Below are 14,475 nucleotides of genomic sequence, written 5' to 3' on the forward strand. Positions count from 1 at the left end.
CAGGACAAAAACTGCGATAAAGTTTAGCAAATGAAGTCACTGACCTGCGCTCGAGATTAATGTGAAGCAAGGTGCCCGACTTCAGAGGTTCAGCCGAGGCAGCAGGAGCCCACGGTGCTCTTCATGTGCTTGACATTGAACGTTTGGCGAGAGAAAAATTCTGTCATTTGTCATTTGTATGCAAATTCAGCTCTTACACAAATTAACCTCTGAACTGCGTGTCAGTCCTCATCTACTGGAATCACGCAGAGCTTCTGGGTCAGAGACCAGATCATCCTTTATTGTGGCTGACGGAAGTCAAACGCCGCTCTGTGTTCGGCCCCAAGAACAGAAATACTGAAGAAAAGTGTTATTGGGTAAACAGCTCATCTCTTCATGAGAGAAAAGCAACTCAGAAGTCCTGACTCGTCACATCTGAACTCTCAGGACAACTAGAAAATCCGGTTACTGCTTCAAATCCCGTGTGCCAAGACCTGAGACGCTTCACCTTCACACACACACACACACACACACAAAGTACATCGACACAGGAAAGAAGAGGGTACTTCCTTCCAACACCTTCAGAGTTGCTCTGAGTAATATTACAGTGATTGGACAATACGTGGTATGATTATGAAAATATACTCAGAATGTGAACTTATTAATTTATTTTAATGATTAATTTATAATATTTGGTGTGCTGTCTTTGTGATGTTTTATAAAAATTATGAAAAAACAGAAATTATAAATATATAATTGTTTATATGCAATGTCCATCCATCCATCACCTTCCGCTTATCCGGGGCCGGGTCGCGGGGGCAGCAGTCTAACCAGAGACGCCCAGACTTCCCTCTCCCTAGCCACTTCTTCCAGCTCTTCCGGGCGGACCCCGAGGTGTTCCCAGGCCAGCTGGGAGACATAGTCCCTCCAGCGTGTCCTAGGTCTTCCCTGGGGCCTCCTCCCGGTGAGACGTGCCTGGAACACCTCCCTGGGAAGGCGTCCAGGAGGCATCTGAAATAGATGCCCGAGCCACCTCAGCTGGCTCCTCTCAATGTGGAGGAGCAACGGCTCTACTCTGAGCTCCTCCCGAGTGACCAAGTTTCTCACCCTATCTCTAAGGGAGGGCCCAGCCACCCCGACGGAGAAAGCTCATTTTGGCCGCCTGTATCCGGGATCTTGTCCTTTCGGTCATGACCCACAGCTCATGACCATAGGTGAAAGTAGGAACGTAGATTGACCGGTAAATCGAGAGCTTTGCCTTACAGCTCAACTCCTTCTTCACCGCGACCGCATTACTGCAGAAGCTGCACCGATCCGTCTGTCAATCTCACGTTCCATCCTTCCCTCACTCGTGAACAAGACCCCAAGATACCTGAACTCCTCCACTTGAGGCAGGAACTCTCCACCAACCTGAAGTGGGCAATCCACCCTTTTCCGACTGAGAACCATGGCCTCGGACTTTGAGGTGCTGATTCTCATCCCAACCACTTCACACTCGGCTGCAAACCGTCCCAGTGCACGCTGAAGGTCCTGGTCTGAGGAGGCCAACACAACATCATCCGCAAAAAGCAGCGACGAAATTGTATGGTCCCCAAACCAGAAACTCTCCGGCCCTTGGCTGTGCCTAGAAATTCTGTCCATAAAAATTATGAACAGAACCGGTGACAAAGGGCAGCCCTGCCGTAGTCCAACATGCACCGGGAACAGGTCTGACTTACTGCCGGCAATGCGAACCAAGCTCTTGCTCCGGTCGTACAGGGACCGAACAGCCCTAAGTAGGGGGCCGCCGACCCCATACTCCCAGAGCACCCTCCACAGGATGTCGCGAGGAACACGGTCGAATGCATTCTCCAAATCCACAAAACACATGTGGACTGGTTGGGCAAACTCCCATGAACCCTCCACCAACCCTTACGGCCACAGCTCCAAGCAGCCGCTGCGACAATGGAGGTGGAGAACATGGTCTACTCGGACTCAATATCTCCAGACTCCCTCGGGATCCGGTCGAAGCTCTGCTGGAGGTGGGAGTTGAAGATCTCTCTGACAGGGGGATTGGCCAAACGTTCCCAACAGACCCTCACAGTACGTTTGGGTCTGCCGAGTCTGTCCAGCTTCCTCCCCCGCCATCGGATCCAACTCACCACCAGGTGGTGATCAGTTGACAGCTCCGCCCCTCTCTTCACCCGAGTGTCCAAAACATATGGCCGAAGGTCTGATGACATGACCAAAAAGTTGATCATCAACCTCCGGCCTAGGGTGTCCTGGTGCTACGTGCACTGATGGACACCCTTATGCTTGAACATGGAGTTTGTTATGGACAAACTGTGGTTTGCACAGAAATCCAATAACAGAACACCGTGTTCAGGTTCAGGTGTTCAGGTCAGGGGGGCCTGTCCTCCCAATCACGCCCTTTCAGGTGTCACTGTCACTGCCCACGTGAGCGTTGAAGTCCCCCAGTAGAACGACGGAGTCTCCAGTTGGAGCACTTTCCAGCACCCCTCCCAGAGTATCCAAGAGGGCACTGTTGTTCGGTCCGTTTCACTATGCACCGGCCCCTTACACTCCCTCCTGCAGGTGGTGCGCCCACAAGAGGGCGGCCCCAAGTCACTCCTTCGGGCTGAGCCCGGCCGGACCCCATGGGGGAAGACCCGGCCACCAGGTGCTCGCCCCAACCCCGGGCCTGCCTCCAGGGGTTAAATATAATTTAATATATATAATTAAATAAAATTTTTGTTTTATTATTTTATTTTGTTTTAGTGAAATATGAGACCGCCATGAACTTGAGAGGCTTTGTGAGTTTTTCCTCTAATACAATCTGTGATCAGATTCTATTCTCAGACACACATCTCATGACCTTTTTCCCTCACAGACATTATTACACATGCACTACTTAACAGAACAGTCTAAAGCGACGGGTTCATGATTATATCGCAGATTACAGTGGTTTAATTTGTTGGATCTCCCGTCCACGCCGTTTGTGCGAGACCCACCAGCTCGATGACAAACCGTCTGTGTGAAATAGGTTTAGACAAACAAACAAAACATCCTGCGGTGGCCGGCAGCGTCACGGCTCGATGTTTCCTTCAAAGGTTTCCCTCAGGACACTGTGTGTGCGGATATAATCCGAGCCGCTTTGAAGAGAACTCTCCAAATGTCTTTGGGCTGCTCTGGTGGAAGTGGCATCTGAGTGCTCTGGGTTACTGGAGGAGAAAGAAGCATCTGTATGTGTGTGTTTGTGTGTGTGTGTGCGTTTGAGGTGAAGCGGCTCGCACCTGCCAGATACACGCACTTCCGTTTATCCAAAAACATTGAGGGTTTTCACTCTTTTTGCATTTAAATCTCTCAATTACGACTGAAGGTGATCACATTTAAATAGGCATTTGTAACCTCTGGCACTTGAATAAATTAGCATGAAGAAAGAAGGTGTTTCATGCCCGTCTCGTCGCTCCGCCGGTAAAGAAGAGCCTCTCAGTCCACAAGAGCTCCTCTACAAAGACAGCCGGCAAAAAACAAACCACATATTTACTCCTTACACCAACTTTTCGGGCCCTGCTCCGAGTGTCAATAGCGGGGCGATGCTAATGAGATCCTCGACGTGCCATCCTCCCCCCAAACCTCCCTCAGTCAAGGGTCACATTTTAATCACTGGCTCTCGAGTGGAGGAGCTCCAGCAGAGAGAGAGGGACACTCATCTTGAGCCGAGATGTTGAGAGCTTGAGAAATCAGTTTTTCACTCGTGTGTGCTTCAAGTTGTTGAGGCAATTGGAAATGTGATTGGACATGGAGAAAGAGCCACACACACACAGAGAAAGAGAGAGAGAGAGAGAGAGGGAGGGAGAGAGAGAGGGAAATGCCATATGTCATTTCTCCCCCTCCGTGAGCTCGGAGAACACACAGAAACAGCTCAGGTACGTCCAGACCCGCAGCTCACCTCATCACAGGACAACGGGTGCACTTTCACTTACATATGTCGAGTGCTGGAAAACAAAAGCGGATTCTCGAGTGATCACGGAATGAACCATATAGCACTCACTATGTTATTCCAAGCAAATACACATCATTATTATAGTGAGAGCTTTTCAAAGTATTAATAAAAAAGTTATTTTAAACATTAAATGCCTATCATATCATTTCAGCCAGAAGTCTGGACCTGCTTGATTGTAAAGCATACAGAGATTTCATAATTTGGGCATTTAATTAATTGTAGTAAAACAGTACAGTACGCACTGAAAATAGAAGTGGGATCATGGATGATTACAATTTATACTGAATGAAACTGAGCACTCCGTACTTTTTTCCCAAACAAAGATCCATCATTATTATAGAAAGATCTATTCAATATGTTGATAATATAGTGTCATTTTAACATATTAAATGTGATATTATTTTTTTACAATTGCTTCATAATTTTGACATTTGATTGAATTCAGTAAAATAATTTTTCAGTATTAACTAACTGCAATTGCCAAAAGCATAGTATTTTGAACACAATTTAAAATGATTTCCCCGATTCCAAACAGCATAACATTCATTCCTTTAAACTGACACACAGGAAGCGACCTTATTTGGAGTCTTTCTTTATCATCGTGGGAAAACAAGAAATCTTATCTCACATAACACACACACACACACACACACACACACACACACCATTTATATTCATCAAGATCAACCATTACTGTTGGTGTTAACTTTACCTCTAACTGTGACCCAAAGCCTAACATCTCTACCCCATATAACACTCCTCACATTTACTCCTGAACCCAACCAAACCTCAAACTCATTAGCATCATATTTACACTGGCTTATGTGCATTTGATGTTACTACTCAGTTGTTAATGCCACCTAATATAAAGTGTGATTTTAATAATTTCCACAGCATGAATTTATTGGAAATAGCAGTTTATAAATAACCATAAACCAGTCATATACTAGTCTTAACTGACAGATTAATTTAGGATTAATCTGCAAACCTGTTGCCCATTCTGCTGCATTTTATTTATTTGTATAATTTTAAATAAATTGTAAATAAGTTATTACTACACAATCAAGGTTTTAAACTATTCATGTCTCAAATTAACAGGATTTAAAACCTCATTAAAAATGGAACCAGTTTTAGAGCTGCTTTACAGCTGAAAGTGAATTAGTTTCATAATTGATAAACTGTATAATATTAACACTGTTATTTTTTTTATTATTATTTCTACAATGCTTTGAAATGCTTTGAAATGCTGAAATGTTTTGCATAAAGCGCTATACAAATAAATGTGACTTAATTTAACATGCTGACACGCATGAAAATATACATAGCATGCACATATATTTGGGTAAAATATACAATATTTGGATAGACTAAATTATTTTTGGAGGTGTTAGTTTATTTTACACTTCTCTTGCTTTATACACTGATTATGGGATTGACAAATAAATGCAATGAATCATTTACAAAAAAAAATAACATCTATGTAAGATAATAGAGTGACATGAAGAACTCACACTGATTTACAGCCGTCAGAGAGAGAAACACTGTATGCCAACCAACACACACACACTCGTGCACACACTTTTTTTTTTTTTTTTTTTAATAAAGACTTTTGTGAATAAATTTCAGAAAACAGATTAAATAAACACGAGGACCTTTGGTGAGCAACCGATCAGGCGCTCAGAGGAAAACTGGCTGATCTCTGCACTAATTTCGTGCTAATACTTTTAATTTAATGTTCACATTTGCTGCAATTGCTATAATATCGCAATATAATACATGGTGGGAAATTCCGACATTAGAAACTAAATTGAAATTGGGATGTGAAGGTTGGATTGAGTGTGAGAGGAACCTTATTAAGTGTAATTTGTTATGCACTGCAGCGGCAGAGAGAGAGAGAGAGAGAGAGAGAGAGAGAAACGGGCAGAGAGAAATTCTGGTTATTATGTGGTTGTGTGTTGGTGTGTGTGTGTATGACTGCTGACAGCTGCTTCACACACACACACGCCTGCAGCAGCCCTAAGGGTTACACACACACACTCCTTTCTCACCTGCTCACCTGAACACAGAGACAGAAAGCTCTCTAAAGCTGTGTGTGATGTGTGTTCAGTCAAACACCTCTGGGTCTCAGAACAAACGCCTGACAGACAATGACAGATCATTTTAAACTCACACACACACACACACACACACAAAGCAAACTGACAAGCTGACACACACTCAGAGAGGGAAGCACAAAATGTAACTGTAAAACAATGATATCAGCCATAAAGTGTATGAATGTGACACTACAAGAAGAAACACCCATTAGTTAATGCACTAACATTTAGAATAATACAACTTTTGATATGAGTCCATGTCAGTTAGGTCCATTAATTAACAGTGTTGGGAACGTTATTTTAAAAAAGTAATTAGTTATAGTTACTCACTACTTGTTCCAAAAAGTAACTGAATTACTCTATAATAAAAGTAATTCCTTAACAGGGAAAGTAACTATTTGCATTACTGTAAAAAAAAAAAAAAAAAAAAAAAAAAAAAAAAGTTGCTACATGTCAGAATTTGTACTTTTTTTTTTTTTTTTTTTTTTAGTTTTCACAAGTCAATTGAAATATTTATAATTGAAATAACTTTCAATATTTATTGCACGTCAACAGACAGCAAGAGTTTTATCATGCACTTCAAGTACTATCTTTGTAAGAAAAGTGTTTTTGGCCACTAGCTTTGTAGATGCGTGTCACACATTACATCTACACATTTCATGCACGTTCTTGCCTTTGACCACAATGAATTTGAAGTAGTGCTTATATCTTTACCCTGAAAATGCCAACTTTTCATCGGATTGCTCCTGACTTGCTATCTCTGCTGCGAATCTCTGTGTAGCTGTTGCGTGTGTGTGTGTGTGTGTGTGTTTGCCGCCACTGGCGCAGCCGCGTGTGCCGGCATGTGTGTAAAAACACTGGCTCTGATTGGCTACCATGAAACAAATGACTCTGCCTTAGCCAATCACAACCGCTTATCTCGTCATTAACCCACCTCCACACTCGCTGTGTGAGCCAGGGGTCCGTTCGGATTGCATAGTTCAGTGGTTTTCAACCTGTGGTCCGCAATTTTACATGTCCATTCAATTGTTAAATAAAAATATAAAAAAAATGTAAATAATGTTTAAGTAAATATCAAAATTACCATTAACTAAACAATAAATGCATTGTCAGTTAATCTCAAGTAATGAGGTTAACTAATCATAACAAATAAACTGCTGTAAAAAATGGTTCATTGTCTAGTCGAGTCAAATTTATTGGTAACACTTTAGAGAAAGTGAAAGCTAAAGTGACATTCAGCCAATTATGGTGACCCATACTCAGAATTCGTGCTCTGCATTTAACCCATCCAAAGTGCACACAGCAGTGAACACACACACACACAGTGGGCAGCCATTTATGCTGCAGCGCCCGGGGAGCAGTGCCTTGCTCAAGGGCACCTAAGTCATGTTATTGCCGGCCCGGGATTCGAACCCACAACCCTAGGGTTAGGAGTCAAACTCTCTAACCACTAGGCCATGACTTCCCAAACCTCACAACCTAAATAAAGAAATAGGTTGAACATTCAATTTAAACATTTTAAACAGGGCCCACTGTACAACCTGCACCGTGGCGCCGCAGCAATATCACGAAACTCAACAAAAGAAAACCTGTCAGATAAACAGCAGGTTGTTCATGTGAAAACTCAGGAATCAGTTTCACGAGCAGTATCTGAAGCATCTAAGAGTTGAGTGTCCGTCCGCGTTTAAAGACACTGGAGCGGCTCAATGGAGCTTCTCTAAGCAGATTCCACACAAGATGTGTGTGTGTGTGTGTGTGTGTGTTCACTGTGGGAAACAGATGGAAAAGTCTCAACAGGGAATGCCAAAATTCCGGTCAGGAGAAGGTGATATCGGAGCCTGACTGCCAGCATGTCCGGAACACCTCACGGGAAACACACGTACACACACACACACACACACACACACACACACACACACACACACACACACACACACACACACACACACACACACGCACACACACACACACACACACACAGGCTCCAGACCAGAGCGGTTTTCTGGCACTTCAGCACTACTGTCAGGACTCAAGCGTCTCTGTGTTTGCGTGTTCAAGCTGTTTGAGACTAACCTGCAGAGTTTGAGCTTCTGATGATGAGGATGATGATGGACCGGTCGATCTGAATTCTGTTGCTTCTGAGATACAGAGAAGCGTCCTGAAGAGAGAGAGAGATCATGTTCAGAAGACTGTTTCTCACACTCCTTAGCGTTGTGTGTGATTGATTGATTCAGTTCAGGTGTTCAAGGATCAGGTGGCTTTAGTGCTGTTACATTACAATGGAATTCTGCATTGATTAGAGATGAAGGTCACAGAGAAGCATCAGTGAAATGAAAATCTGAGATTTTACAGTAACACTTTATAGTTAGTAAGGTAACCTTAGTAAATGCATCAGGTTTAATCACCTAACAATTTTTACAGCATGCATTAATCTACGTCCAGCTCAGTCGGGTTATGTACTCAAGGCATCCTTCATGGACGTCACTACTTGCGCGACAATAAACAGGCACCGGGAAAACACGTCATTCTCTTCTTCTTCGAAAGAACCGGTAAAAACGATCTTTCTCTGTCTATCATGGTGACTACTAGGAAGTGTTTAGATAATGTGTGCATCTGTGTTGGTGTTATTTGACACCTGATGACACACACGATCCGTAATGACGGCGGAGGAAGAGCCTCGGGAGGATGATGTTAAATCTTTAACAGTGTCTGATACTGAGGTTATTGCTCTGCTGGGTTTTTACCCAGGAAAGCAGGAGATATTTGAGGATGGTGAAGAAGCTGAGGCTGAGCCTTCTCAATTCTCCTGCCCTGCTTATGTAGAGCTGTTGGAGGTTATGGATCGCGCCATGGCAAAGTTGGACTTGCCATGAAAATGTGCTAACAAGGTGATGCCGTGAGGCCACAAAAAAAAAAAAAAAAAAAAAAAAATGCATCTGCATGATCTCCATACAGAGCTCGAAGAGAAATTAAAGTGGCCATTTTCTTCTAATGTCCATTGGTTTCGGCATAAAAGTTGTGCCGACATCGAGGCTATGAGAGGATGCCCCCTCTAGAAAGAGCTTTCTGTGGGGGAGACTCTTAATCTCCCTCCTTGCCATCTAAGCCCCTTCAAGAAATACTCACTTAAATGGAAAGGCATACGCAGCAGCTGATCTGCTAAGAGACCTGGACCTTTCTCTGATAGGTAAAAAGGTAGCCGAGCTGCACCGCAGCACAGAACTCTCTCCAGGTTACCAAGCAGGCCGCCTCCGACCTGGGCAGGACTATGGTGGCCATGGTGGTAGCGGAGAGACTTCTGTGGATGAACCTGGCAGACATTGGGAAGAAAGAAAAGGCTTTCTTCTCGATGCTCAGGTTTCGCCTTCTGAACTTTTTGGTATTTCCATTGAGACAGTGATCGAGAAGTTCAGGGAGATGAAAGCGCGCTCCGAGCAACATAGGGGTCCTGGTCCGTTTCGATCTGAGGATCAAAGTCAGGAACAGAAGGCTAGTGTCGTGACTCACGCTCCTCCCCTAGCTGCGGGCAGGGGTAAGAGGAATCGTGGGTCACGAGGAGGTAAGCGAAACCTAAGGCATGCGATTCAGACGAGGCAGTGTTCTAGTCCGAATCGGAGCGATACCTAGGTAGATACTTATTCCATTTGAGTGTTCTTAACTTTGGCTTTTATCCTCCCCTCCCTAATTCCCCTGTAACCACGAGCTCTTGTCCCAGGGGCAACTCCTATGGAAATGGTAGAGTTGGTACTTAGTGCTCGCCATGATCCTGGCCTGCACTCCCCTCAGCATGGCGGCATGGGTATACTGTTCTCCACACCGCCCCCTGGAGGATGCATTTCGAAGTTACCTTTAAAGGGAACATCTCAGGTTACAAATGTCACCATGGTTTCCTGAGTAGGGAAGGAGACATTGCTAGCTCCCTGCCATGCTTCGGATGCAAGCTTCAGACAAAGAAGTGAATGAACGTGTTCTCCCGGTGCATTGTCGCGCCGGTAGTGACATCAGAGGCTGTCGCAGGCCAACAAGTTGGTGTTTTTTCCAATGTATGCTTCAGACAGGGGTCACAACGAGGTGTTCCCCATAGTGACCCCTAGAGGACGCAGTGTCTCATTCACTACTCAAGGAACCATGGTTACATTTGTAACCTGAGATGTAGCTCTGTATTTTATGCAAGGATTATATGAACATGCAAACTAATTAAAATTATCTTATACAGCACCAATAAAGCATACACTACTATTAATTTCTTCTGCTCACTAAGGCTGTATTTATTTGATCAAAAATACAGTAAAAACAGTAATACAGTTAAATATTATTACAGTTTCAAAGAACAGTTTACTTAGTAAACATCTGTTAAAGTGTAATGTATTTCTGTGATGCTCCGCTGTATTTTCAGCATCATTCCTCCAGTCTTCAGTGTCACATGATCTTCAGAAATCAGAATAATATGATGATTTACTGCTCGAGAAACATTTCTGATTATTATCAATGTTGAAAACAGTCGAGCTGCACAATATTTTTGTGGAAACTGTGATACATTTGATTTTTTTCAGGATTCACAGATAAACAGAAAGTTCAAAAGAACAGCATTTATTTGAAACAGAAATCTTTTGTAACATTATAAATGTCTTTACTGGTGCTTTTGATCAATTTAATGCATCCTTGATTAACAAAATTGTTACACACACATGCAAACCTTTGAAGCTTCTTTTATATATTTTTAAGTTATTTCATGATGTGATGTGTGAAGTCATTCAGAAAGTTCATACTCCGGCTGAAGAAGAATCTGGAGTCTGTGTCACAGGAAACACACAGAGCTTCACCTGCGCTGCACATGTGGAGCACATCTCACAATCACACAGAGAAAGAGATGACTCAAACAAGATTTTAATATCTTTAATATCTCCATTTAACTTCTTCTAGAGAGCAATGCAATCAAATCAAGATCAAACAGAGTCTCCTGCTTTTCAGATGTTTCTTTGAGGGAAGAATAAGCAAACAAACCAAAAAATAAACAACAACAACAACAAATGGTAATCTAACGTTTTCAGAAAATCTCAACGATGTCTCAGACTGTGCTCAGATCTGCACATAAATCTGTCAAAACTCAAGACATTTTCAATGTGAACTCAAGCGTCTGTGCTGCTCTCCATATTCATTTTCAACTTCATTCTTTAAAAGAAACACAGCTGCCTCGTAACAGAAACACCTCTAGATCTCCGGAGCCGTGTTCTTCTGCGTGTATTTGTCAGATCAGAGCAGGTCTGTGTATTGGTGGCAGATGGATGTGTGTCGGGACGTGACTTCATCTCAACATTTATAAACTCTCTCCAGAGAGTCTAGTCAGGTAAATCTGCACACATTCTGGACTGTTCTGGATGAAGTTTGAGACTTCAGCCCATCTGTGATGGTGACAGATGGAAAAGAAGACATGAAAGTGTAAAAGCGACAGAGAGAAATGGAACAGGTTTGTACTTAGAGAATATTCTCTGTGCTCTCAAACACATCGACGTGAAGAAATCTAATGTGACTAGCAGTTCACGCAGTCCTCCACACAGTGAATGCATTCGTTCTTATTAATATTAATATTAGAGTGAACTATTCTTTTATAGTTTCATGTTAAAGCCAATGTTTTGCTCATGGTTTAGTTTAGCAGAAAACATTTTTGTAAATAAAGCTTGATATCTCTTTAATCATAACTTGCTGCTATGAGTATGAAATACATGGGCAAATATACACTTTTAAATAGCTAAGTAAATAAATGCAGTCATGAATCTGAGGAAGCTATTCTTCATGATTGACTCTCAAACCACAGATGATTCTGAACATCTGCAGCTAAACAACGGAAATACCTGTGGAAAGATCTGGTTTTCATTTGACCGCTTTTTATTCGCTTTGAAGGGTTTTCAGTTTGTGCAGAGAGCGAAGACAAGCTTACACACTCTGAAGAAAAGAAATAATGAAAGGTTATAAAAAACAATTACAGAATAAATACAATTAACGTAAACCCTACAAACAGTCAAAAAATGCTAAAGCAAAAACGATGCATGTGCAGAAAACTATCACTAGCATAATTTACTGACTAGTGACATTCAAATAGTTAAATGCAATTATTAAAATGCAATTAATTTCACTTGTAATGAATAAAAGTTTTAATTTCTTAAATAGATGTAAATAAATAAATAATACTTTTTTGCATATATACACATACTGCAAAAAATAAGGTTTTTTCCATTAAATGCAATACATGCTTAAATCAAGATGCATTTACTTAAGAATTAAAATGACTATTAAAAATTATATAAAAAAAAAAACTACAAAAATTAAGTTAATTTATTTAAATCGAGAGGGGGCAATTCTGGCAATGATATCAGATATATATATACACATAATTTTTTATGACCTCTGATAGAGTAAAGTGAATGTCCCGGATGAAACTCACAGCGAACACACATTAAAGGTTCTCCTAAAAGTTGGTCGCCACATTCGCTGGCACTCTGCCTCTTTATTAACCAAGTTGGTGGTCTCCAAACAAGACTCAAACTCATCTTGACTCGTTTGTGTTCTTGTCACCTTTAATGAAAATCACACGACTCTGACTGGAGTTCAAGGACGGCCGTAAACATGGTTTCACACACTCATTACAGGCATTTGTGTTACTGGCCTTCAAAAGCAAAACATCGTTATTTATGACAGTTAATTGGTGCTCCTTTAAAAAGAGACTATTATTCAACACAGTCATTATTTCAGCATGAACATCCTAATTTTGCATGTTCGGATATTAAAGTTTTGTGAGTCAGGATCAGGCGTGAAGTTTCACTAGAAATCTGATATGTTCACAAGGAGCTCAGATCATGCTTTTAATCTGTCCATCCACACAGAGAGGATGGTACAGTAACTAGTGATTATTGCATAATGACCCAATGAATTAATTACTTTTTAGGGTTTTCTGTGTAGTCTGTGAATCAGATCAGGTTTGTGATTCATGTTCGGCTGAAATGAGAGCAGCTCTAATCTCCCCTACAGTAAGAGTCTCCATGTCTAATCCAGTCCTCTTCAAAACCACAAATTCACTTTACGCTAATCGCCCCAAAATGAGAGATTAAGCGCCTTTAATCTTCTTCACCTGCTCCAGGTTCCCAGACGAGTCTTTGTTGTTCTCTCTGTACACTTTCAGACGTTCACGAGAGACGCATTCATATTTTAAGCTGAAATGGCACCTTGATGAGCGTCAACATCATATCTGGAGGTAGAGCACGTTACTGTGTCACTGTCATGTGTTTAGCTGGTGTCTTGTTTCAGGGGATTGTGAGTGGATTTGGGAGCGAATGACAGCTGAGATCCAGGAGCAGGTCTTTATCTGGTTGTGTGACTGTCGTGGATCCTGAGAGGTGTGTTGTGTGTTCAGTACGTGTGTAAATGTGCCGTCCTCCGGCAGAAAGCACAGCGCTGAACTCCAGGTGTGGGGCTCAGATGCATCAATGCCAAGAAAAAAAAAAAAAAAAACACATGAATATTTAATGAAACAAAAACCTCAAAGCAGAACCTCAGATATTAGTCACTTTAGTAATTAAAAATGTATTTTGCTCCGTGCTGCCTGGTGTTGTACATTATTAAAGCATGATGTTACCTCAGCTCAAAAGCATTTTTAATGTAAAACAGTCTCTCTTGGTGGCAGCGAGTGCTTCTCCGGGCTCCTCTGGGTTTGTGGCCGGTGAGAATCCAAATGCAAAACACAGAAGTGTAGAAATGAGGAATGGCTCTGGATGAGACGAGGGCCTGTGGAAAAGTGTGTCACTTATTTGATGGAGAGAGAGAGAGATGTAATGAGTAACTAACAGACAGTAAAAACACCCACCCGTCACACACCAGCGACACCAACGCTGAGAGAGAAGAAGAAGATGAAGAAGCCTTTCCCTTCGTTCTTTAGTGGGTGGACACAGATGTGTCGAGGAACTCATATGCAACTAAAGGGAATAGTTTTTCTGTTTGAACGCTGAGCAGAAACATATTGTACGTCACTAAACTCTGATTCTCAACCCAAAAAACGTGGTTCTGTTTTGGGCAAACACTTGAAACAAAACCAGCTGACCTGTAGATATTTAAATCATCAAGTTTAGAGTCAATAGCTCATATTTAGCTCATATCAAGAGCTGCTCCAGTCACAAAAGTGAAATACAGTAGCAGTGTTCATCTTTACACCATACAGACAGCTCAATTCTATTAAGCTTTCAGATGTTTCCATGTGTTTGAATGACACAAAATACAAAAGGTTTGAAAGAAATGTCAAAATACGTCATCATAAATTTGTGATATATAGTGTTATTATTTTATCGAGATTATTAACATTTGTAATATTTGGAATGCTTTTATTTAATTTTAATTATATATACTGTATATGTGTGTGTGTGTGTG

The sequence above is a fragment of the Carassius auratus genome, unplaced genomic scaffold, assembly GCF_003368295.1.
Source record: "Carassius auratus strain Wakin unplaced genomic scaffold, ASM336829v1 scaf_tig00215630, whole genome shotgun sequence".
NCBI lineage: Eukaryota > Metazoa > Chordata > Actinopteri > Cypriniformes > Cyprinidae > Carassius > Carassius auratus.